Raw genomic sequence first — 25,855 nt, 5'->3', positions numbered from 1 at the left:
ACGATTTAAAATGTTTTTTTTTTTCAAAATCTCTGTAGTTTTGAATTTTTTAAATATTTTTCACTGTTGCTTTTCACTAACCTATATGTGGCTATTTTGACAGTTTAACTTAAATGATCAGACACCATTATTGGAAATTCACAGCAACATATCAACAACTCATTGCTCATAATGCAGACTTTAAATAACCTAAAAATGTAAAAATGAAAAGAACATAGAGATTTGAAAATCAGATTGAGAAAGGACTTTGAACTAAATTTAACAGACTGTGATTTGTGATAAGTGCCAAGATTTAATCGATTTGCCTTAGGTGGAAGATTCCACTCACCATTCAACTCATGTTGGCTTTGCCTTTTTGTAACAGAAATCTCAGCACTTGCTACAAATCTCAATCTATTTAATTTGGTCCTTTGTATTTATGCCAGGGGCTGAAAACACAAACAAATGTTCTGGTAGGATGTTGTAACTAACTAAAATAAAGGTTTTTGGGGCAGTAAGAGAAACTTGCACAAGGAGGAAATACTGATAAACACTTTTTAGAGGAAATAAGGAGCATCCAGCACAACAGTATAATATAATGAAGCTCATTGCACCACATACTCAAATGAAAGAAAAGCTGCACAGGCAATGTAGAAGATTGATATATGCACTAATGTGATTACCAAATGGCATACTTCTGGATTCTAGTACACCATTAGACAACCCTTAGAACAGATGTAACAACCTGTGAATGTTAGTGTATATATGACATCAACCACTCAAGAAAAAAACAATTGCATCTGTGCTACAGTCATTTCTTAGCCCTGCGCTGGAGATTATATTGACTGCTGGGAAGGAGCAGTGGTGTCTGTAGTTAAAAGGAAAAATTCCAAAAACAGAGGCCACATCATAAGAACAGTGGGATGCTTTATAGTAGTTAAGAATCTCTCATATCTCTGAGGTGCAGCATGAGGGGTCTTGACTCTACTCAAGAAACCTAGACCATGATGTGATGAAGCAGGGGTGTCAAGGATCCACATTCTGTCACAACTCAATAGAATGTACAGCATTTATTTATTTATTACCAGTTATTTATATAGTGCTTTACAGAGAATATTTGTCTATTCACATCAGTCCCTGCCACAGTGGAGCTTACGATCTATGTTCCCTGCCTCATGCTTATACACTTACACACTAAGGTTAATTTTTTTGGGACCCAATTAACCTACCAGTATTTTTTGGAGTGTGGGAGGAAACCGGAGTACCCGGAGGAAACCCACGCAACCACAGGAAGAATATACAAACTCCACACAGTTAAGGCCATAGTGGGAATCGAACGCATGACCTCAGTGCTGTGAGGCAGCAATGCTAACCATTACACCGTCTGTGCTGCCACAACCATGTGGTACAGTAGTTCAAAGAAATCCAACAAGAAGGAGGTGATTCCCAGGGCCCATCATTTAATCCATACTCCAATAGCCGAAATTTAATCTACATCTTTAACACTTTTGACACCTTCACTGCCCACTATCTCATTAGGCCAATAAGCAACAGCAATACCGACTGTTGCATCTGAGAAACATTGTCTCAAGTTTTGGTTGGCTTTTTGGCCAATCACTGCCCTGAGCAAGGCAGATTTCTTGAAATTTGTTGGTTACATTGGAGGGTTCAAAGTAAAACCCACCAGGGAGAGACTTTTACATGGAAGTAGGAGAATCTGGAGTTCCCTATTTTTTTTTACCAACGTTCCCATTTCTGCTTTTATCTGGTAAAGGCTCTATATTAACCTTTCCTTAACCTTATGTTTTCTGCTATTTTATAATACATTGGTGTTTAAAAAGATAAAATTACTGTGTCCATATATTTTTAGTTTATGTATACTATATGTACCTACGAGAACATAGTGGTACAGAACTTCTGGAGAGTACACTTAAAGATATACAGTATATGAAAAGGCTCTAATCAAGTTCTTTTAAACGTATTAGAAATTGGGGCAGCTTATTATTCTTTTCTATGAGTGATCTCATAGAAAAGATGAGAATGAGATATCTCATTCTGTATATCACATTATTCATTTATTCATATATGTTGCACTATGATCGAATGTTATGTTTATTTTTCATATTTACAGTATGAACAATGGTGAATATCCCATTGCTGTTTACACAAGGGAAGTCTTAGTCTTTATTTCTACTTTTAATCCTTATGGTCACAGTATAAAAATAGTGCAAATCATTTTCTTCCACCTCCCTTTCTTTGATATATCTACAGTATATTTTTTTAATTTGGGTAGAACCTTGATTTTAAAGCAGTATACTTAGCTTGAAGCACCTACTTTTATACCAACCTATAATTTTAGATTCTTTAAAAAAGATTAATTTAAAATTATAGTTTAATTTATCATTACACTATATATACAGGCAGTTTAAATTCAACTACTAATATTTCCAACTAATCAGATGTATTACAAAGAAATAATATTCTGAAATGTTACCATTCCATTTCACAAATATTTGTACTAATAGCCACATCATTAGCTTTAAAGGATTTTCACATTATTCAGATATTAGCATTCTTAAGCATTAGGATCAGGTCAGACAGGCATTATGATTGAGCTTGCTCCTTAACAATTTTAAAAAACAGTCATTGAGGTCATCGATGCCAGTGCTTGAACACATCTGCTATTCAAATGAGTGCGGGTAACAGTAATCCGTGGGTCAGAGCCAAAAGCTAGACAATCATGTATCCATCCTCCGATTTGTGGTAAATAGCAGAGGCATTCAAGCACCTGGATCGATAATCCTTTCTTCCTCCGGCATTTGGTCTGTGTTTGGGATACAGTACAAGCTAATTCAGCCAGAGAACGAGTCTGGAGGAGCCCTGGAGCTATTTAATGCCAATGAAGTTGTCTTTACAGAAACCTTTAACAATAACAATTAGTAATATCAGTAATTCTAATTTCCCATTGAATTAAATGAGTATGACTTGTGACATGTATTAGTGTGTGACATGCGCATCAGGGTGCACTGCTGAAATTGGAAATAAAGATCTACTATACTATAACTACTGTATGATCTACTGTACGTGTTCAGCTGTATACCTTTTTTATATTTTTATTTATAACAGCAAAATGGATACAGAAAACACATACAACAAAATATCAATGGTATTGCAGGGAACATATTACAGAAATGCACAAAAATACTTTGGAAGAAAAGGTGATACCCCTTCATCGTGAGATACCTCTTACTCGCAATTGAAGAGGAGCCACAGCTGCAAGGAACTTCAAACCACAAAATCCATTGGGGCAGTGAGGCAGAGGTTGCCATGGCAGCTGGGTCTCTGCTGTGCAGGCTAAACTTGACTGGTGTAAAAAAAATACTGACAGTTAGCTGTCTCATATGGCTGGCTGTGATGAACAGAAATGCCCCTTACCATTCATTTAGTCAGAGCTTTGAGGAGACTGAGATGAAATTTGGGGGAAACACCTTTTTTCTGTCACTGAGACCCAGAGTTGAGAATGGTGAAGCTGCTGAGACTGAGAAGAGCTCAGTAAGTAAAAAAATAAGGGAAGAGGGAGAGAGAGAGGGAGAGCGAGAGAGAAAGAGAGAGAGAGAGAGAGAGAGAGAGAGAGAGAGAGAGAGAGACTATGGAAATTAAGCTGTGGAGAAAGTATATAGTGTTACAGCATCCAAAGTACTTATAGTAAATTCTATTTGGGACTTGTAGTGGGACAGACTGTTCCAGAAGTCTACTGATTCCCATACCTTATGTGCCAAGTTCTTAGAAAGAAATCTGCATCCGGCTTTGTTGCATGCATAACAATGTTTATTAATGCTGTATACATGAATAAAAATGCATAGGACAGCTCTTCCTATAAGAGCAGTCCTTTGCATTGTGAGGACTTCCAGATATATGACCTGCACATGTACAAGTTGTGGTGGTGGGGTGAGGGGGTCAGAAAGGGATCTTCCTTGCTAAACGTTCATTGTCTACTGCTTTATGTCAGTCCCTCCATTGGCTTCCTGTATTTTACAGGATTCAATAAGGCTATTAAAAAAACTACACCGACATACATCTCTTTGCACATCAAATATTTGCTCTCAAAATATATTTTCCAACTCAACCTCTCCACTCTGCACAACATCTGCATCTCTCATCCTCACGCATTACCTGCTCCCATTCTCAACTACAGGACGTTTTTAAGCTTGGAACCATTCTGTGGAATACCTTCCCATGCACAATAAGACATTCCTCTAGGCGCCAAATCTTCAAGCATTCCCTGAAAGCCTCAAACTTCAGGCAGCTTATCAAATCTCAGAACCACCCACATAACCTTCATAAACTATCCTACCCAATGCATCAAATCTATACAGTCCATTCATAACTTTAGTGAATGCAATCGCAAAGTCTTCGCAAAGCCAGCATAGAGACACCCACTACCGCCATCTGTAATACCATGCAGACCTGCATATACATTGTTCCCTCATGTACAATTACAACAGGTCTCACCTTACTCAGAAATTTAGCCATAATCTTCACCCTAACCCTCTTCTTGGTGCCTAAACCTAACCCTCCCTCCTGGTGCAAACCCTAACCATTAGGGTAGGTACCTGACCCTAACCGTCCCTTCTTGTGCCTAACCCTCCAGAAAGTGTCTAACCCTAACCCTTCCTCCTGGTGCCAAACCATAACAGTCGGAGTAAGTGCCTAACCCTAACCGGTGGGGTAAGTGCCTAACCCTAACCGGTGGGGTAAGTGCCTAACCCTCCGGTAAGTGTCTAACCCTAACCAACAAAAAAAACCACGTGTCAACCATTTTTGTGTCAACCATTTTCATGTTGACCTTGTGACCCTGTCAACCATTTGTACCTGTCGACCTTCTTACATGTCAACCTCTAGTGTCGACCTTTCATCCCAGTCAACCTATTGACTGTCTAACAACTGGTGTCTATCTAGATACAGTTGACCTTTTTACTGTCTATCTGTTAATTCACACCCTAACATGTTTGAGTGATTAGCACGGGATCTGAATTTTAGATATTTGTGACTGAAAATGTCTCTTTAATAATCAGATTTGAAGAGGTTATTCCATCTGATGTGTAGTAAAGTATTTATGTTTTTAGTTTTTCCAGTAATTAGATGGTTAAGGGTAGATATTTTGTCATTTGGAGGGAATTATTTTCCTGTTGGTGTATATTTTGTATATATATTTTCTTATACAGGAATGTTTACTGAAGCTTTGGTAATATGTTGCAAATAAGCAACCATTATGATTCATAGAGAGGCCCAGGTCATTGTTCCACATTCCATAAGGCAAGTCGTCAAAAAACAGATTGTAAGAAAGGTACCAAATTTCTATTATTGCAATTAGGCTCTGCTCTTTGCCTTTAAGCAAACCCTCGAGGTCTTCATGTAGAGTGTGGATAGAAAAAACACTACTCCTTGTGTAAGGTGCATTAGAAGTTGTCGGGCCAGTATCAGGATCAGCTTGAGGAGAAGACAGAGGTGATGTGTGCACAGTGAGTTTCACCTGACATGTTCCTTCTTTGCTTTTGGAAGTGTTTTTCTGCACAATGTTTAGTCAAATAGATATAACGTGTATGAAAATCTTAGCTACTCAGGGGTTGAAAGGAGGAGAAGAATGTTAGAACTTAGATGATGTGCGCCTTGGTTAGGAGGCTTTAAGGAACACAGGGGAAGATGTACCAAGACTTTTAGTGAACAAGTGAAGAAGTTGCCCATAGCGGCCAATCAGCATCTATCAATTACAATCTATAAAACAATAGGTAAGAACTGATTGGTTGCAACGGGCATCTTCTCCACTGCTCCATTCTTTAGAAGAGTTGATACATCTCACCCATAGTAAGTACAAATATCAGCAGCCAGCCAAAGTTGTGCGCAGTGTTGCATATAGCACTGTATTCCTTTTACACATAATACAATTTTCTGAAGTTGTCCTCATGGAGTCTACAAATATTATTTTACTGTAATTTGATTTGTGATATTTATAATATGTAAGATAAATCAGTGATGCACTGTCTGACTTATATTAATGAGGTAATGTTACTAGGACTGCACTTTATTACATATTTATCCTGGATGCCTGCACTGTCATACTTGGAAACATTCACAATTGGAATAACATGGAACAGTAAGGTTGCAAATGTGTCCAGATCTGCAGAACCCACACCCGATCTGCATGTGCTAAAGTGGGCCATACATCTAGCGGGCCAATCTCCATTTTCCCAATGCCAATCTGCCAATGAGAGATCCAGTTTTCCAATTGGTGAGCTTCGGTAATTAGAGATTTCTCTGTGTGATCGGCAAAATCCAACATGTTGGACAATCTCAATTCACCAAATCCGACCCAAAATTAATCAGAATCGGAGAGTTGATATTGTCCAATTTATTGGATTTTGCCAATCACCTGACCCAGGCATTGGCAGAACAGGGAATTGGCCTGATAGATGCCTTATGTATGGCCGGCATATCTTTTGAGTACTGAAAATCAAGCCTGTTCCATAAAAACCAGAGTTGTTGTCATGAATGCACTGTGTGTAAGTAACATGTACATTCTACATGTTCTGTGCAAACAGCATAGCAGGTGTCCCGCATGTTGTTACATACACATAAGCAGTGGCGGATTTCACACTAGGCACTGAGGCAAAAAATATAAATTAATAACACACTAATACTGTAGTACAGGATCCCCATGAGATTGTATAAATTGCAATATTTTATAAGAAGTAAACACCTCTCAATGAATCTTGTGTATTAAATAGCTGATATGTTGCTATTGAAAATCCTTTGAGAAAAGAGTAACAGGATATTCATGTATTGGGGACTGTTACAGTAAATGTAATAGCTGCAGCCTGTGGTATCTGTGCCAAGGGTACCTGTATCTTTTTCAACTAGTTACAATTAGATCTGATACATACAGTGAATAACTGTTACAATATGACATACTAATATGAGAGATAAATAATTACTTTTATTATGGGCAGCATTCTTTTACTAGCTGGAGTCATTCTGACATACTTTAATTTGGGAATAGACGTCTAATATTTGTAAGATCACACCAGTGTATAGGATATTATGAAAACAAATCAGTAACAAGACGAGACATCAATATTAGGGAATTAATTTTACTCTTTATTGAAAGTTTCTTGAACAGACACTCAACTATATAAAAGAGTATACATTCTCTTATTTTTAATCACTCTTTTCATACAATACACATATTTCTTACTATATACTTTTAACCAAATACTTTACTTTGTTTTTGTATTATTTGAATAATAATTTTAAAATAATAGAATAAAGGTTATATTTTAACATTTGTGCACCATATTCAGATCCCTTTCCTTGTTTTCTTCCAATTTGTATATTTCGGATAACTTATAAGTTCGGATAAAGAATCATTACTATTTGGGGTACTTTTCGTATGTATTCTCCTGTGCAACAGATTCCTTCTTCTTATGCCTTATGCCACCAGAGATGCTGAATCATGGATCCCTGTCTCGTGGCACAGGCAGCTCTGATTAGAATTTACCTTTATTGGAATTTAAATATTGCATACTGTATATAAAGTATGTATTTAAATAGCAGGCCACATACGTAAATTATATGGTTATATTGCTGGAGGCAACACAAAATTGGTATAATTCTTATTTTTGGGGGAGGGAACGATGGCAAATAATGGTGTTCATGGAGGCAGTCTGACCCCTAAATCTGCTTCTGCACATAACCATGTAACTGACATTATCTGAATTGGAAAATCAAGCATCTACAGCTATTTTGAACTGTTAGCATAATTTTTGGTGTAATAAATGCTTCTCTTGCATTTTGAGCAAATGTTCATAAAAGCATGATGAGATAATGCTTGTCGTGTATTAGAAGATTGTTTTCATTTAAATGTGTGGATTTTATCACTTATCACTCTTTGTAACAGCTCTTCACAGAACATGCTGATGTGCGATAAAATGCTTTATACAGTATGTGAGACCATGCTATTAATTTTAATGTCACAATTAACAGCAAGAGACACAGCAGTACATGCAATAAACAGTAGAGCAGCAGATGGAAAAAAAACACTAAACAGGCCAGATTAGCATGTGATGGTGTGAAATTACTACAACATGGAGGGAATTTCTCACAAAATGAAACTGACAAAAGTAAAAAGGAAAAGTTACTGAAATCACCTTCTTTCCGGAAATCGGAATACTGTAAAAAATATTACACAGCTGAAAGATTGAAGCTCCTGTACACGAGTATTTGAAAATAACACGTTAAAAGCATAGACCAAGCCATGTATTTTGTAAGATACTGTAAGCGTGTTCATAAAGCCTTCCTGAAGTATACCGTAGTGCAGATTATGAGCACTTCCATGGAACGTGATTATATCATACCAATTGTTAATCCTTGGGATAGTTACTTACTATAAAATTTACACAAATCAACTGTTTAGAAAGTGTGTGAAAAACGAACCATTAACTTACTTTATTATTTCAACTATCAGATTTAAAATTGTTTACCCCACTTTCAGAAAGCATGCAGAAGATACAGGATATAATATAACAGCTGTGTGCACATGTTCAAATCTGATGTAATGTAATACAGTACATAAAGCACATATAGTTTTACATAAGCTAATTAATTATTGCAAGTTTCCTTACTGGCTTTCGTTTAAAAATACTTTCGCCATTACAAACTATTTTGAATGCAGGTTCTAGACTGATCTGCCTTGCAAAATGTTTATTTGGCTTCTCTGCTATGTCAGTCCCTACATTGCTTACCCGATTTTTAACAAACATAAATATAAAATAGTTCTACTTACTTACACATAAGTCTATTAATGAAACAACACCAACAAACAGTACATATCTTTGCTTATCTCAAAATATCTCTCAGCTCAACCCCCTTACTCTGCACAAAATATGTGTCTCTTATCCACACTCATTACCTATTCCCCTTCATGGTTACAGGACTTTTTCTAGTCTTCAAACATCCAAGGATTCCCTGAAAACTTCATGCATGCTTATCAAATTCTGGAACCACCCACGTAACCTCCATAAACTATTCTACTAATTACTAGAGATGTGCACGGACCCCTGTGTTTTGGTATTGGTTTTGGCTCTGAAACCATTTTTGTGTTTTAGCTTTGGTTTAAAATTTGATAATGATTCCTTGCTTGTTTTGATTTTGATATTGGTTTTGGTATTTCAATAACAAATTTCAAAAACATATAAAATCATGTGATTTGTAGTTTAGTTTTTTTTTTAGTTCAGCATTACTATTAATATGATTAGTGTCCTTTTATAGTCAGTGACATTCAATTATATAAATTAATACCTCACTTCAATATTTTTCATCAATATTTTTCAAAGACTGTAGGTACAATAGCTGGCTGTCTAATTTCAGTGTTAGAGCAGCAACACAAAAATACATCAGTTTAATATCAGAAGAAACAACTGTAGTGAGGTCCTATTGTGCTACACACATAAACTATACGGTGGTTAATCAAGAGACCAGTTCCTTTTAAAAAGTATAAACTACTGATGTTGTAAAGACTGCATAAGAATAGAGGTCTTGGCAGTGTGTGAAGATGCTGTTGCATTAAGGCTAGTAAAGCATTCTTAACATGTGGGCAATGTGCAGTATAATCACCTGTAGTTCGAACTAATAAAAGCTTTGAGGTGGCAATTATAAAGTACATTCTATAAAATAATAGTTAGAAGCTGTTTGGATACTATGGGCAACTTCTCTACTGGTCCACTTCTCCACTCTGTTCCATGCTTGATGCATCAACCCTTACATTTGATTAGAAAATTATAATAAATGAGAGTAAGAAGAATTGATTTTATTGATAAAGAAAATAAGAAGATTAGAAATATAATATGTGAGGCCATATATTAAATGTTTTTCTTTCACAGTAACATGGATATGGAATAAGAGAGAGTTTGTCAACTTTATGTATTTACCTGGTATTGGCATTCATCTAGGAAAGGTACACCTTACCTGAACCCCTCCCAAAAAAAGAATTGCTGTTGTCATCTTTTTTATGTTTAAACATTATCGATCATTGTGTTTGAGTCAATAATCACATAATTAACTAAAATATCAAAGATAAAGCAATTCAAATAATTATTCTCATTCTAAATTATTTAGATTCTTTTATTTGAGAAACTAGTAACAGGGCTTCCTTTTCTCTTGGCTTGGATCAAGTGTAGTATCTGAAATTAAGAGTTTCTCCACTTTTCAGTCCCAAGGCCTCCGTGATTCAGTATGTTTCAATTATAGCTTTCTCTATCATGCATCTGTAATTTAACATGTTTGATGCAGTTATTATGGTTGATTTCAGACGCAGTAATTAATTATAATTTTTTTTGCCTTGGATAAGAACTTTCCGATTACCCACTTAACCTCTTCTTCTTTTGTTTTGGATCAAGTATATAATATAGTAGCAGTTGTAAATTTTACTTTTCCACCACATGGGAGCTTCACCCAAAGAGAGGACAAAAAGAACAAACACCCACAAGGTGCTATTTAACAAGACCACATTACAGCTTGACCCATGACAGTGGTCAGTCTTATACAACTTGGAAACCCCAATATTGTGTAAATACTTGAGCTTATATTACAACCTTTATTTGTATACAATTAAAAAACACCCTAACTTAAATTTAGATGGTGAGAACACACCAGGACATGCAAATAACAAAAAAGTTAAAAGTGAGAAAATTATAGTGACAAGAAAATCAGACTAGCACCATGAGCTAAATGTAATAGCTTGCAGTCTCAGCAGCTGCAGGGATTTATGCAAGTCTCCCCAAATTTTTAAAGTGGCAATAATTGTAAAGGTTAAACCAAGCTGGTTTAGCCTTTAAAATGATTGCCACTTTAAAAATACAGGGAAACTCGCATAAATCCTAGCAGCGGCTGAAGATTGCAAGTTATTACATTTAGCCCCATGTCTCAAACACAAGAGTTGCCTTCTGGATTTGAATTACATTTTTTGTTGAGATTGACTTTTTTGTTTCATTTTCATTATCCAAAAGTGGAGCAAGATTTCTTAGTTGACTGAATTAAATTTGAAAAGAAGAAGAAAGAAGAAAAATCTATAATTATTTTTTTTATAACATGAAGATAAAAGTAGAGCTTCAGATCAATTTGTTAATTATTGAAAAAAAAGATTAGATTTAATTAAAAGATTTTAATTAATGTAATTTTGAAGGAGACCCCGACAGCCCTGTTTAAAGGCATATGCAGATGATGGTGGTTGTGGTGAGAAAGAGAGGTACCATACAGTGATTTCAATTTAATATATTTTGGATTGGAAAACATTGGTTACAAAATTATTACAAATCAATAATTAAGGCAGTAGCAATTTATTACTGTAGAATAATACATTAATACTATTAGACTCTGACATCTGTATTTGGCCTGCAAGTCTGCAGTGAGGTGAAATGACATCTGTAATACTACAGGCCTCTTGGTACTTCCCGGCCACAATGGCCAGTAGTACGAATTAAGACACTTCAAATCTTTTAAAGAGCACCCATTGGTGTTCCGGACTGGTGCCAGCAGCAGCCTTCCTATTTTTTGTATGTACAGTATGTATGTATTTTTCTCCTCAAGAGGTGGGACTGAAGTGAATAACCAAAAATGCTCTGCATGATATAAATAATATATATTAATTAATTTTCCTTTTAATTATCAACATTGATGACAAGAAAGAAGATTAAAAGGTTGTCAAGACTACAGATCATTTACTTGAAAGAAGATTAAAATGGTGGCCTAGACTCAAGGCCATGACAAGAAAGAAGAATAAAGTTGTGGCCTAGATTCCAGGTTATGACTAGAAAGAAGATTAAAATGGTTGTCCATACTGCTGCCAGCAGCAGCCTTTACATTTTTTAGCTGCATGTCTCTATTCCCTTTATTGCTTGCCAGCATTAGCTTATCATGGGACAGATGTATGAAGCTCTGGAAAGTGATAAAGTGCAGAGTGGTAAATGAACAGCCACTCAGCTCCTAACTGTCATGTTACAGGCTGTGTTCGAAAAATGACAGTTGGGAGCTGATTGGTTGGTCGTTTATCACTCTCCACTTTATCACTTCCCAGAGCTTCATACATCTGCCCCCATGAATGAAACTGTCTGCAGTTCAAAACTTGTAGGGGATGTAGATCCTGGTCACCAGTAACTGTCAGCTTTTACAAACTTTTTTAATAAACCCAGGTGAGAACAACAGTCAGACATGGGGGAGGAAGCATAATGGACCAGGGTTTTCTACTGGATCTGCAGTTGACAATTTGCACAAAGTGACTGGCAACCTGGGCCAAAAGGGCTACCACAGCATTTTGTATCACCATACATTACCCTGTGGTCTCCACCTAGTTGGTTCATCCTACAGCAAGATAATGGAGCATATTTACTAATTTTGTTTCTAGTGTGATTTGACATTTGATTTGCATTCAATTTTGCCTTTGGAGATTTACTAAAGGCAAAAATGAATGTCAAATCGACATAAAACTGAATCCCACTCAAAATCGAAACATTGGCAAAACATCAGTACTTTTATATAGACCAACATACAAATTCCACATTTACTAATATTCACTTTGAAAAGGAACAGCAAATTGAACTTCAAATCCCAAAAATAATATACCTGCTTCATGCTGTCGATTTTAGCATGAGCAGGTATGAATTACACAGATGCATGCATCGATCAGCGAGAAAAAGCTTGTAAAATGTTAAAAAACATTTTTTAAAATGATGTGGGGTCCCTCCTAAAAGCAAAACCAGCACCAGGCTTTTCAGAGCCAGTCCTGGTTGTGAAAATACAGGGGACAAAGATGTAGGTTTCCCCCATATTTTTCACAACCAGCACTGGGTTCAGTGAGAAAGTCCTGGTTTTGTAAATATGGGAGACAAAATGAGTAGGGGTCCACCATATTTTCCAAAACTAGCGCATGCCTCTTTCTAGTGGGGGTGTAAGGCCATAGCTGGGATAACCTTTCACAGGGTCCCCCGGCCAAAGCATTATACCTGGCCGCGAGTAAGCCCAGGCCTGGGGATCCCTGGGAAGGTGAAGACCCCCCAATTAAGGGTTTCCCCCTATGTGAGGCAACCCAGGCCTGGGCTGATAGCCTGGGTCTATCCCCGGTACCCCTGGTTGTTGGGTGCCAGGTTGATTGTGTGAAAGTGTAGTGTAAAATATAGATGTAATATTGTCTTTTGTTGGAGAACAGTACTGGTCCCAATATTGTTATTTGCTGGAGATGTACAGGTCCTAGCAAGCCTCTCCCGCATGCTGGTACTTGGAGAACCATAAGTACCAGCAAGTGGCACATTAAGGGCCTTCTGGTACCTCTAGTTTACCTGCAAACAAAATATTAAAATAAACACAAGACATACACCATGAAAATAGAACTTTATTACACTCCCATTCACATTCACACTCACACATACTCACCTACAATCCCTGGACATGTCTTTTTCTCTATGTAGACATCCAATTTTTTTTAAAACAAAAATGCTTGAAGTCCCAATCCACAGACAAACGCATTGTCCTCTATTTATGGTACTTCCTGAAAGACAGCTCAGCCTTTAGTAACCAAGCAGTTCTCACCATGGAAGTCAATGGTGAGAACCGTTCATTGGCTGAGAGAGGCAGAGGCTCACCTCTCTTAGCAAATGAACGTTTAGCCCATGCATTTCTGAGTGAAATGCCGCGATGCTGAGCTCAGTGAGCTGTCATTCAGAAGTACTGTCCTTTCATCTGACTAAATCGTTCTTACACTAGGTGGAGAAACATGTAAGGGTTGTGGGGTTACAGGCTACAACTAAACTCTGCTGGAGAGTTATCTAAGAAGCCACCATATATATATACCTGAAGATAAACCAACTGCAGGAAACAGCTGTGGGTGATTGCTGGTAGATGTGAATCCGATAGCATATAGCTGAGACTGCCGTTTATTAACAAACTTCAAGGGTGGTCACTGGAACAGGGACAGTCAATACTTACCCAGTGCAGATATCTTCACGGCAATTCAGATGTCAGCAGTAAGCTGCATTATGTAAAAGGACTAGTGTGCACACTCCAAAAGCTGTCCTTTTGATCGCTGATTGATGATGGTTGAAGATTCTGATCATCGCCTTCTTAGTAGGGTCAAGTGGCATATAACTCTCCATGCTTTATTTCCACAGATGTTGTTTTATTCTTGTTTGTGGATACCTACTGCAGGGGGAAAAGTCACAAACAAATGAGGTTGCATTAACACATACGAGGATAAATATGCATTTTGTTAGTCTGTTTTGATTAATCATACTTTCTATTTTAATGATCGTTTGGATATTTTTTTTATTGTGTGTATTTTTTGGTGTAATAAATATATACTTTTATATTTAAGCGCTCATACTAAATTAGTTAGCAATTATATGGTTGGTTTAATTGGAATCATATTGGGTCTATCTAGATAACACTATGGCATTTCACCCATGCTAGAAAGAGTCCGGTGATGGATTTGGAAAATACAGGGGACCCCTACATCTTTTGTCACTGTATTTCCAAAAGCAGGACCGGCTTGCTAAGCCCAGTGTTGGGTGTGCAAAATATAGGGGACCCCTACATCTTCCAAAAGCAAGACTGGCTCGCTGAGCCCAGTGCAAGTTGTGTAAAACACAGGGGACCCCAACATCTTTTGTCCCCAGTATTGTTACAACCAAGACTGGCCTGGTGCTGGTGCTACACAGTTTTTACACACAGATGCATGCACAGATCTCACTGATCTGTGCATGCATCTGTGTAGTTTATACGTGCTCATGCTAAAAATTCCAGCATGAAGCAGGTCTATTATTTTGGAGAATTGAAGTTCGATTTAAAGCTTGATTTGAAGTTTTATTATGTGTTCAATTTGGACATGGGCATACAAAATCGAACAAAAAATCATTATTCAAAATTGAACCAATTGAATTTGATTTAGAAAAGGCTTCCAAAATCAATTTTAGTAAATGTGGGATTTTGACAGGAATCTCTACATTCGATTTGATTCGATTTCAAGTTAGCTAAATTGAACATAAAATTGAACTTTGATAAATATACCCCAATGACTCAAAATGTACCTCCAGGCTATATCAGAACTACCTTCGAGGAAAGGAACAAGACGAAAGGCTTCAAATCATGGAATGGCTAGCACAGTCCTTAGACTTAAACCCCATCAAGCTGTTCAGGATGAACTAGACAGAAGAGTGAATGCAAAGCAACCTACAAGTGCAACACAATTGTAAGCATTTCTGCAACAGTGTTGGGAAATACATCCCGAATAATACATGGTTTCCATTGTAGAATGAATGTCATGTGTTCGGTAATCATATCTGCAGCAGGTGATTACTTTCATGAGACAAAAATGTTGATAACATTTTGTTAAACAAAAAAAATGTATTCATTCTTTTTATCTTGAATTAATTATTTGTTATGTGCTTTCATTTATCAGCACACTGAGACTATACTGTGCAAATTTCATTAAAAACAGGAATAATGAGAGTGCTTACAAACTTGATTGGTAGTGTTATGTCCTCTAATTTCCAGACATTCCCTATTTAAAAATGAAGACATGTCTGCATATATTGCAATCCTCACATTCAGAGGCCCAGTCCACCAGGTCACAGACCGTGTCCCATGATGCACTAAAGCACACCACGAAATGGATCTGTTACATGGAAAGTAGGATTTTTGGAGAATAAGGGATATGCTGTATTTACTAAAGTACAGGTTTTAGAAGTGGAGGTGTTGACAATAGCAACCAATCAGATTCTACTATCTTTATTTTTTTATGATTTATCTAGCACTTTCTAGAAGATAATAGCTAGAATCTGTTGGTTACTATGGGCAACACTTCCACTTCTATAAATCTGCACTTTAGTAAATATACCCCTAAGGGGTCTATTTACTAAGCTGTGTTAGGAGATAAAGTGAACGGAGATAAGGTACCAGCCAGTAAGCTCCTAACTGCCATGTCACAGGCTGTGTTTGAAAAATGGCAGTTAGGAGCTGATTGGCTGGTATGTTATCTCTGTTCACTTTATCTTCTAACAAAGCTTAGTAAATAGACCCCTGAGTGTCCACAGAATACTTAAATCTGTAATTTATTGTTTGCCTTCCTGGACGAAGATTGTATCAGATGATCACCATTAATGCCCAGCTGCAGGGGCTGGGTGGCAACTTTTAGCCTGGGGGGCAAATGCATACAGGTGGCCCTGGCAGAGGAGTAGCATGTAGCCAGGTTGCCCGGAGCATGTGCGTGCTACAGCGCCCCCCCCTCAAGTGTTCCAGGGAGGAAGCGGGTCCACATGGAATTAATGTGAAGTAAAAATAAAGATTAGGGGCAGCCCCCTGTAGTGGTGCCTATATGCAGTGCCCCCTGTGCCCCAGGAGAGGACCCCCTTATACAGGCCTCCAGTAGTGCCCACAGTAGTGCCCCCTATGCAATGCCCATTATACAGTGCCCCCAGTAGTGGTTCCCCCTGTGCAGTGCCCCTTGTGCCCCCAGTAGTAAGCCCCTTATATAGTGCCTGCAGTAGTGGTATCCCCTATGCAGTGCCCCCAGTAGTAGTCCCCACCTCCCATTGTAGTGCCCCCAGTAGTGCTTTCCCCCTTGTAGTTCCCCCAGTAGTTGTCCCCCCCTTGTAGTGCCCCCCAGTAGTAGTCGCCCCATGTAGTGCCCCCTGTAGTGCCCCCAGTAGTAGTCCCCACCCCCCATTGTAGTGCTCCCAGTAGTGCTCTCCCCCTTGTAGTTCCCCCAGTAGTTGTCCCCCCATTGTAGTGCCCCCAGTAGAAGTCCCCACACCCCTTGTAGTGCCCCCAGTAGTGCTCTCCCCCTTGTAGTGCGGTAGACACATGTAATTAAAAAAAAACTTACCTGAATCCTCGCTCCCACCGGCGCCATCCGCTCCTCCGTTTGTCCTCCCGGGCCTGGCCACTCTGCATTGTGGGAGAGACTTCATGACGTCTCTCCCATTACCCACTGCACGAGCCGGAAGATAGAGTGGCTCCTGCAGTGGGCGCAGCAGCAGTCAGTGAGAGTCTGACAGACTCTCATTGGTTGCCACTCAAAACAAACACACAGCTGCCGGCACTGGTGGCTGTGTGTTTGTCTGTCACTGTGTAGCGCTGACCGAACTCCGTCCGGTCAGCATACACGCGCGGTACAACTGTGTCACAGAGACACAGACTGCCCGCAGCCCACGGCCCGCATGGCGCTGTGGCCTGCATGGTGCTGCAGCCCGGGGGACACATGGTACCGTGCCCCCCAGCCCGCCACTGCCCTGCTGTATGGTCTGTTTGATCTTTATTGTACTGTTTGTTTATACAATTATAAATTTCCCTGTATGGGACTAAGGACACTTGATGGTGCCATATGAATAATATATAATAGTAATAATAATAATAATAATAATAATAATAATAATAATAATAATAAAAAAAGCTTTATATTTCAATGTGTCTCTCGTCTCATTTCCACATGAGGTTTCCAAGCAGGGATTATTCCAATCCTGATAATATTCTTAACAAATTAAATATATGGATACACCAGTTACACATGATTATTTGCACTAGTCAAAGATTAAACTATTTTTTGTTGTTGTGAATTTCTTGCACGTATCTGATGCAAATATGCTGCATAAAATGAATCCCATCTTGTTGACATCAGTTGCCTTTTATAATAACATTGTTTTATAACATAAGCGGAGATGGAATGTAAAAAATTGGGAATCAGTGACATGTCACAAAAATGATCCTTCAGGATAAAACCTTTTTAGAGTAAATTATAACCGCAATACAGATTATAAATTATTCATGTGTAGATTAATGAAAATATGCTAATGCAGATTTGCTGTTAAAAAGGAATAAATATATTTCTTATTACCTAAAGTAATTAGAATAAGAAATTACTTATGTGTTATGATCCTGACGTTAAAATATTACACTTGCAGAAAACTGCACACCTACAGTTTACAAGATTTTTATGAAAATGATTTAAAGAGTTTAACCAAATCATAATATTTCCATGTTGTTTGTAAATATGCTGTAGAAAGTTGTATTGCTTATTTTAATAATATGTAAGTAAAGGTTTTGTTTGTTCAGAACATTACTCTTATTGCTATGTATTTTGCAATATTATTAGCGCTCTCACCTAATATATACACTGGATGTAGTTAATAGACTGGCGGATGTAATGCCGCCAGTCTAAGTCCCGACTGGACCTGCCAGACAAAGGACTTAAGATAGGCGTCAAAATGCTGATGCCTATCTTAATTCCGACGCCAGAGGACCGACTCCCGATCGTCCGCTGACGGGTAAGTATAACACTTAGCCCAGGGAAGGGGGGGCTAGGTTTAGTGAACCCCGGGGGGACCCCGGGGAAGGGGGGGTTTGGGTTAGGCACTAGGGGGAGGTTAGGGTTAGGCAGCCCCCCGGGAGGGTTAGGTTTAGGGTCCGGGGGGGATTAGGTTTAGGCACCCCTGGGGGGAGATTAGGGTTAGGCACTATGAGGGAGGTTAGAGTTAGGCACCCCTAAAGGAGCGTTAGAGTTAGGGGGGGGAGAGGGGAGGGTTAGGGTACTTATCAATGCCCGTCGGGATCTCTCACTGTCGGACTCTCACTGTTGGGATTTCAACCACCGGCTGTTGAGCCACTGGTATTTCAATTCAATTCCATAAACACTCTGGGCCTGGTTCAGAGATGGAAGGAATTGCACAGGCACACACTAGCAGCTATGCAATTCCGTCCATTAAAATGCAAATGCAGAAGTAAGTGTCAGACACCTCCTTGCTGTATCTGCATGATCCCAGCGCTGCAACCGAGGTCACAGCCTGGAATCACCATTGGAACAATAACGACCATCAGTCGCGATTGTTGTCCATTTGGCCAGGCTGATGTAGCTGAAGCTTACTGCAACCTGACCAGGTCCTGGCAGCTTGTGTGGCCAGGAAGTCTGCGTGCATGCCCCCGTTTCAAGGAAAACTGCACAGGAACATCCCCGCTCTGCCTCCCAAATGCTGCAGCCTGTGAATCAGGCTGAGGCTGGGAGGCAATGCGAGCGAACTCACAGATGGAGGGCTGCACATGCACCGTCCTCCCACCATCAGATATGTGCGCTAACCATCAGGTTACTGTACATCTCTGAATCAGGCCCTCTATATGTACAGTATTCATCAGGAGGATGGGAAGTCGGTGTCGTTGGCAGATCAGCCACCAGCTCCTGTTCAATCTAACACTCCCACTTCTGGTTTGACACCTTTTTCGGCTGGTCCCCCGCAGTGGGTGGGTGCTTCACATCTAAGAAATCTATGTTGCATGTTGTAGTAAATTGTTTTCTGTAATTAATACATTTAATAAAAAAAAAAATACTGAAAATCTTGGTATGGGAAAATCAATTAAGACAAATTAAGAAATTGATACTAAATGCAGTATTGTACTAGTAAGTACTATAGTCTTGAAAATAATATATATATTTCTGTACATCTTTCTTCCTACTTCCACCTTTGTTTTGGTGGAAGTAGGAAGAGGGATGCACAGAAATATATATATTATTTTCAAGACTATAGTACTTACTAGTACAATACTTAGTAGTGCAATATTTTAATTAAACGTTTAGTATTAATAAATAAAATATTGCAAACCCAAATTAAAATTCAAGCGTACAGTATTTCCTTATGGCAAGGCTTATTCAGAGTCAGTTGCAAGGATAAGTCTCAAATTGTAATTTTTTTTAATACGCATTTACATCATTTTGCAATCAATATCTTTTTTCTGTCTTAAGGCTGATGTGAGAGTTTCTGTGATTTGATGACTGAGAACAGGACTGGAATGGGCCAAGAAAACAAGTGAAGTGGGTGTGCAGTCACAACCACAGCACAGTAAGGGCATAGACTGGGTATGTAGTCTAAAGGTGAAATTGTAATGGCAACTGCCAAATTCTCGCATGCAGCCTGCTGAAAGGGTGTGAATTGAATATTCTCTGACCCAAGTGTGTCATGGTACTAGGGGTCTGTTGATTCAGGTTGGGATCCCTTGGAATAGCTGTATGGGCTGGAGTGTGAATGAAGCTGGATGGCTTAATAATGCTGTTCCTCATGCATGTTACTAGTAGCAGTAAAGACTGATATTGTAGAATCGTGTTAAGAAGAGGTGCAAGCTAGCATGATAACCCGTGGCTGTTACAGAATATAGGATAATAAGGGCAGTCTGCAATAAACTGGAAATTAATGCTAGAAGCACTATTGAGGCAAACTGCAATGGCATATCCTGTGAAGCAATACTGGAACATGTTTTCTGGATAGTGTTGAAGTAGAATGCTGTGAAGCACTACTACAGAAGGTTTTCTAGATAGCACTGTAGTAAAATGCTATGAAGCAATACTGCAGCAGGTTTTCTGGATAGCATTGGAGCAGAATGCTAGGAAGCAATACTGGAGCAGATACTGAACCAGTAGCGAGGGTACTGATCCTCAGAGAGAGATGTTATTCTAGCCATCAGCAGTTTCTCGGTAAAAGAGGGTGACCTTACAACTCATTGGCTATATGAATCATGTTACTGAAGTTGCTGGAAATTGGTTTATCAGAGTTTACAATGTGATACTGTACAAGATGGCGGGCTCCAAGATACAGAACAGGAGGAACTGTATAAATACAAAAAAATGTAAAGGCAACCAGCGCCCCACAAACCGCTGCTTAGTCCACTCTTAGGGGCACCACGCCTCCAAGTTAAATGCACAGAGAAAAATAGAGTGATCCAAAAGCGCGATCTTCTATTAATTGATTCTGTCGAAGTGGAAGGAGAGATACACAAGAAATTAAATCCAAAGTACATGGACCCCTTTTTCTTGTTGCTGCTATTTTTTTATTCTTTTACTGGTTGGTTCTCCATACTCATTCATTTGGGGTTTCAGGAGAGAATTTCTATTACTTACCTGTAATAAGGAAAGAGGACTCTATGCTTGGATTTTATCTATTTTTTATTTGTTCCTGTATTGTACCAATAAACTTTGGACTTTTATATGATTTTTGGATCATTGTATTGAAAGGATTGCTTCCAGCTTTTGGAATGAGGAGTGCTCTGTTGGACCTAAAGAAACCCTGATGGGAACGTTTATACCTGGTCCCAGGTGAGTGTTTTTACATAGGGGAGGTCCAATTGGGAATATATGAATACCTGTATTTCCACTGTAAGCTGACGCAAGACAGATACCTTTATGTTAACATATTTCTCCATTTGGAGGTGAGTCGGAGGTGGAGGATTTTGAAGCCCTAAAAGGGGTCCATGTACTTTGGATTTAATTTCTTGTGTATCTCTCCTTCCACTTCGACAGAATCAATTAATAGAAGATCGCGCTTTTGGATCACTCTATTTTTCTCTGTGCAGGAGGAACTCTATGTTTACAGATGAGTGACCACAAGTCTCCGGGATTTCACAGGCAGCAAGCAAGAACATAGACGCTAGTAAGGAAAACCCAACTGCACTTGGTAACTGGGACAGGGCGCCCAATGTGTTATAAAGTATAAGTGTATAGTTGATTGCCCACACGTGAACAACACACCCAACACATATAGTGAAATGGTTGGCATTACTGCCTCATATCACTGAGGTCTTGGGTTCAATTCTCACCAAGGCCCTAACTGTGCAGCATTTGTGTGTTCTCCCCGTACTTGCTTGTGTTTCCAGCAGGTACTTCAGTTTTCCTTCCACAATCTAAAAACACATAATGGTAGCTTATTTGGCTTGTGACAAAAATACCTATAGTTTCCATGTGTGTTTGTGTGTGTGTTATGTACATATTGTAGGGACTATATAATGTAATCCTCACTGGGGCAGGGGCTGTTGTGAATGGCCATATATTCTCTATAAAGCGCTGAGCATGCTAAATAACTGTTAATAAATACATGAATACTGCAGTAGCCATGCTTAAAATGTCACTTTACATGGCACGGAATACTTATTTTACAAAAAAAAAGAATGATTCATGCACAATTGGGAAAGGGAATATGAATCCTGTGCTGAGCTTCAATGTTATTACACTCTGATTAGCCTGCAGCACTCATAAACCAATAGAGATCCATATTAAATAGATTGTAACCAGCAGATTGCAATAACGTCAGTGGTTAAGTGGAAAATTTCATTACCCTCTCACGGTCAGCACCAACATAGTCAGCATACGGAATCAGGCCACTAAAAAAAATGTGCCTTGCAACCATGGGACAGCTAGTGCTGGGGCAGTAGGGTAGCAGCGAAAAATGATAACAGTATTTTTGTGGATATACAAGTCCCAGCAATTACAGCAAAATACATCTCTTCAAGATATCTGTCAACACGTAAGACCTGTGTCTTGAATCCACACCTATTTCCTGCTCACAGTCATGGTTATAGGACTATTTTTGGGGAACACCCACTCAGAATGCCATCAGTTGCACAAGACTTTCACCCACCTTCCTTTGATTCTGATCCAGGAGGAACAATCTCATTCACATGTGCTCCTACATCCAAATATTCGTAGATCTCACATTCATCCTAACTACCTCTTGACAATGAAATTATTGCCCATGAGTGGTAATAGTCCAAAAACAGATAAAATAGTCTTAGTGGCTTGCAGGAGAGAGCAGACAGACTTAGTATTTCTACAGGAAAGTAATCTCAGAGAGGAATGAGTTAAAAGAAGAGGTAGCGACAGAGGCAAACTGGCATCTAGTTTTGGTCCAGCATCGAGATTGCTTAGATTTTAAAGGAACACATCTTAATATTAGCACAGTATTGGTAGGTGTATGGGGATCCACAGCTTATTAACTTGACACAGCTGGGCCATTACCTTTTAGCAGTACTGTGTAACAGTGCAGTTCACAGCAATGATGCTGGATGTAGTAGTCAACCAGACAATATAACCACCAGGAGGGATTACACTTTTCCAAAGTATAAATGATGTTGAGTGTGTTGTGCAGAGTGTGTTGTGCAGTTGTTTGGTGCTGGTGGCGGTAAGACTACACGTGGTACAGATTAACCAGTATAGTGAACCAGGTGGAACAAGAAGTAGCATTAGACACAGGGATATGACAGGTATAACTGTAGCATATAGAAGCAGCCTGGAACTTTAGAGTATTGCAGGGTGTTGTAGTGCACCAGGTGTCTGAGCGGCAAATGCACTGGCAGATGTTAGCAATATGTCCACACACTATAGCGGTGGTGATATAGAGTACTTGCGGTGTTTGCATAGGTTCGGCATGGCTAGTACTGTATGTTGGACAGACTTGGAGCCACGTCTAGTCAGCATGAATACCATGGAGAAAAAGACACGCTGAGATGCCGCAGTAGCTCCTGCTCAGCTTACCTGTCTGCACTGAGGATGGTGGCAGCGCCAGAGTGCTGCTCACCCAACACTTAATATGGATGGAATAATGAGTGGGAGTGGATGTGTGTGATTAATTTACACTACTAAAGCTCAAAGAGAGCATAATTATTTATTTATACCTTCATTATCAGACTAACATGTACAGAATGGTGGAGGGGATTTGAAAATTGTAGTAGGGAAATGGAAGAAGGATGGAAAGGGTAGCAGAAGAAATGAGTAAAAGAGGAAAAGATGGCGGGAAAGGGGTGTATACGAGAGTGGATATGAACAAAATAAATTAACAATTAAAAAAGACCATGACAAGAAATAAATACCGATCCCATCTATATATAAATAACTGAAAACATTTGTCTTGTGAACTAAAAAGCAAATGTTCAAACTTAATCAATAGTCCATGTGGATGGTTTACTTGATGGCTGATGGGACCAACCTATTTGGGGGGTGGCTATGAAATCCAATGTTCTAATAAATGGCCACCACTAGTATTAAACAGTATTCTTATCACAGCAAAGGTCAAGCCACAACTGAGCGTGATAGACCATTTAAGAGTAAGGGAGCAAACATATACAATATTATACCTAAGGCCTGGAATCTCAGCAACACAGAACAGTGAACCTTAGACAATACTTATCTCTTGTTGTCAAACAAGGTGCCACATCTTCTGCCTCATGGAATATGAAACTGAACAAGTAAAACAGTCCGGATATGTTGTCTGAGGTCATCTTTCATAAGATCTTCTCCAACCACTATTTCTGCAACTTTCTTTAGAGAAGAGACATTTTTTAAGCCAAGGATGATTTTTGTATTTGTCACTGGGTGCATTAAACATAAACTTACACAATTTCCTTCCAATGTGAATCTGGCTGAATGAATAGCATCCTACAGATAATCATCACTGAAGTCTAAAGCTGGGCATCCACTATACAATTTTCTTTCAGATATCTGTCCAATCCGGCTGGTTGGAATGAAAACCTGGTAATGTATGGGAGGAAATTACAATCGTCCATTTGCTCACAAACACTGGAAAATAGCCAAAAATGGTTGTTCAGACAAATTGGTTAAAGCACACAAATTTAACCAATTTGAACAATTTTTGTTGTCCTATTTTCAGTGCTTAAAACTATATGATTAACTGTTATTTGCTCCCATTACATTACCAAGTTTTCAGTCCAACCAGCCAGATTGGACAGATATCTGACAGAAAATTGTATAGTGGATGGCCAGCTTTACACAATGACAAAATATAAAGATAATATTTAGGCACTCTGGGTCTAACCAGTGTGTAGTTAGTCAAAATAAATACTGTTTATAATATATTAAAACTGTAAATATATTTTCAATACAAAGATATGCGGTGCAGGAGCCAATTGGTAAACTATTTCAGCACATTTACCCTGTCCGTCTCAATAAAGCACAGACTAGCACTCACATTTACTGTATCTTGATAACATGTTTATTGAAGAACAAACATGGAACAAGACAACATATCAGGTGCCTGACAGCCGTTTCAACATTAGAGATGTACAGTACTTAGACTCCTGTGTTTTGGTTTTGATTCTACATTTTTGTTTTGTTTTGGTTTTGGATTTGGCAAAACGACCTTTAAATATTTTGGTTTTGGATATTTTTAAACATTTATAAATATTGCAAAAATCATGTAATTTGGACCTGTTATTTGTTCCTACAGTATAATTAACATTAGTAATATTCAATTACAGTCATTTCGAGTTATCTCCAGTCAATTTTGACCACCTCACATTTCACAATATTGTTTTCACCAATTTTGGTCAAAGGGTGCAGAGAGCTGGCTGACTAAAGTAAGCGACAGAGCAGCAGCACAATTACATGGTATTTTAAAATCTATGAAATAAAGTGACACTGCAGTGGCAGACAGGATGGCAGTTTAATAAACTATACAATCCTATAGAGCAGGCCTGGCCATCCTGTGGCTCTCCAGCTGTTGTGAAACTACAAGTCCCAACATGTTCTGCTACAGTTTTGCTATTAGGGAATGCTAAAACTGTTGCAAGCCATCCTGGGACTTGTAGTTTCACAACAGCTGGAGAGCCACAGGTTGGCCAGGCCTGCTATAGAGTGTTTTAATTAATCGATACCTAGATCACAGGCCTGAGGCCAGCACAGGTAAGTTTAGGTGGAGTATTTATTTGGAAGCCAGGTAATCATAGATTGAATGAATACTTACTAACAGTACTAAAAACTGTAAAGAAAAGTAAATAGGAGACATGGAAAAAACTATTAACAAGCTTCCAAAATCCCAGTGAGATTTTCAAAATGGAAACTGAATATAAACAGCAAATCACAGGCCTCTGGACAATACAAGAAATTCAAGTCAGAATAACAGCCTAATCGAAGCCGATAACTATTAATTATATAATTTGATGATACTGCACGAAACGGGGACTATACACTTGGATGAGAAGCTGGTGATGGAATGCATTGCAAGATACAAAA

The sequence above is a fragment of the Taudactylus pleione genome, unplaced genomic scaffold, assembly GCF_031769625.1.
Source record: "Taudactylus pleione unplaced genomic scaffold, aTauple2 ptg000238l, whole genome shotgun sequence".
Classification (NCBI taxonomy): domain Eukaryota; kingdom Metazoa; phylum Chordata; class Amphibia; order Anura; family Myobatrachidae; genus Taudactylus; species Taudactylus pleione.
Note: the sequence above shows the minus strand (reverse complement) of the source record.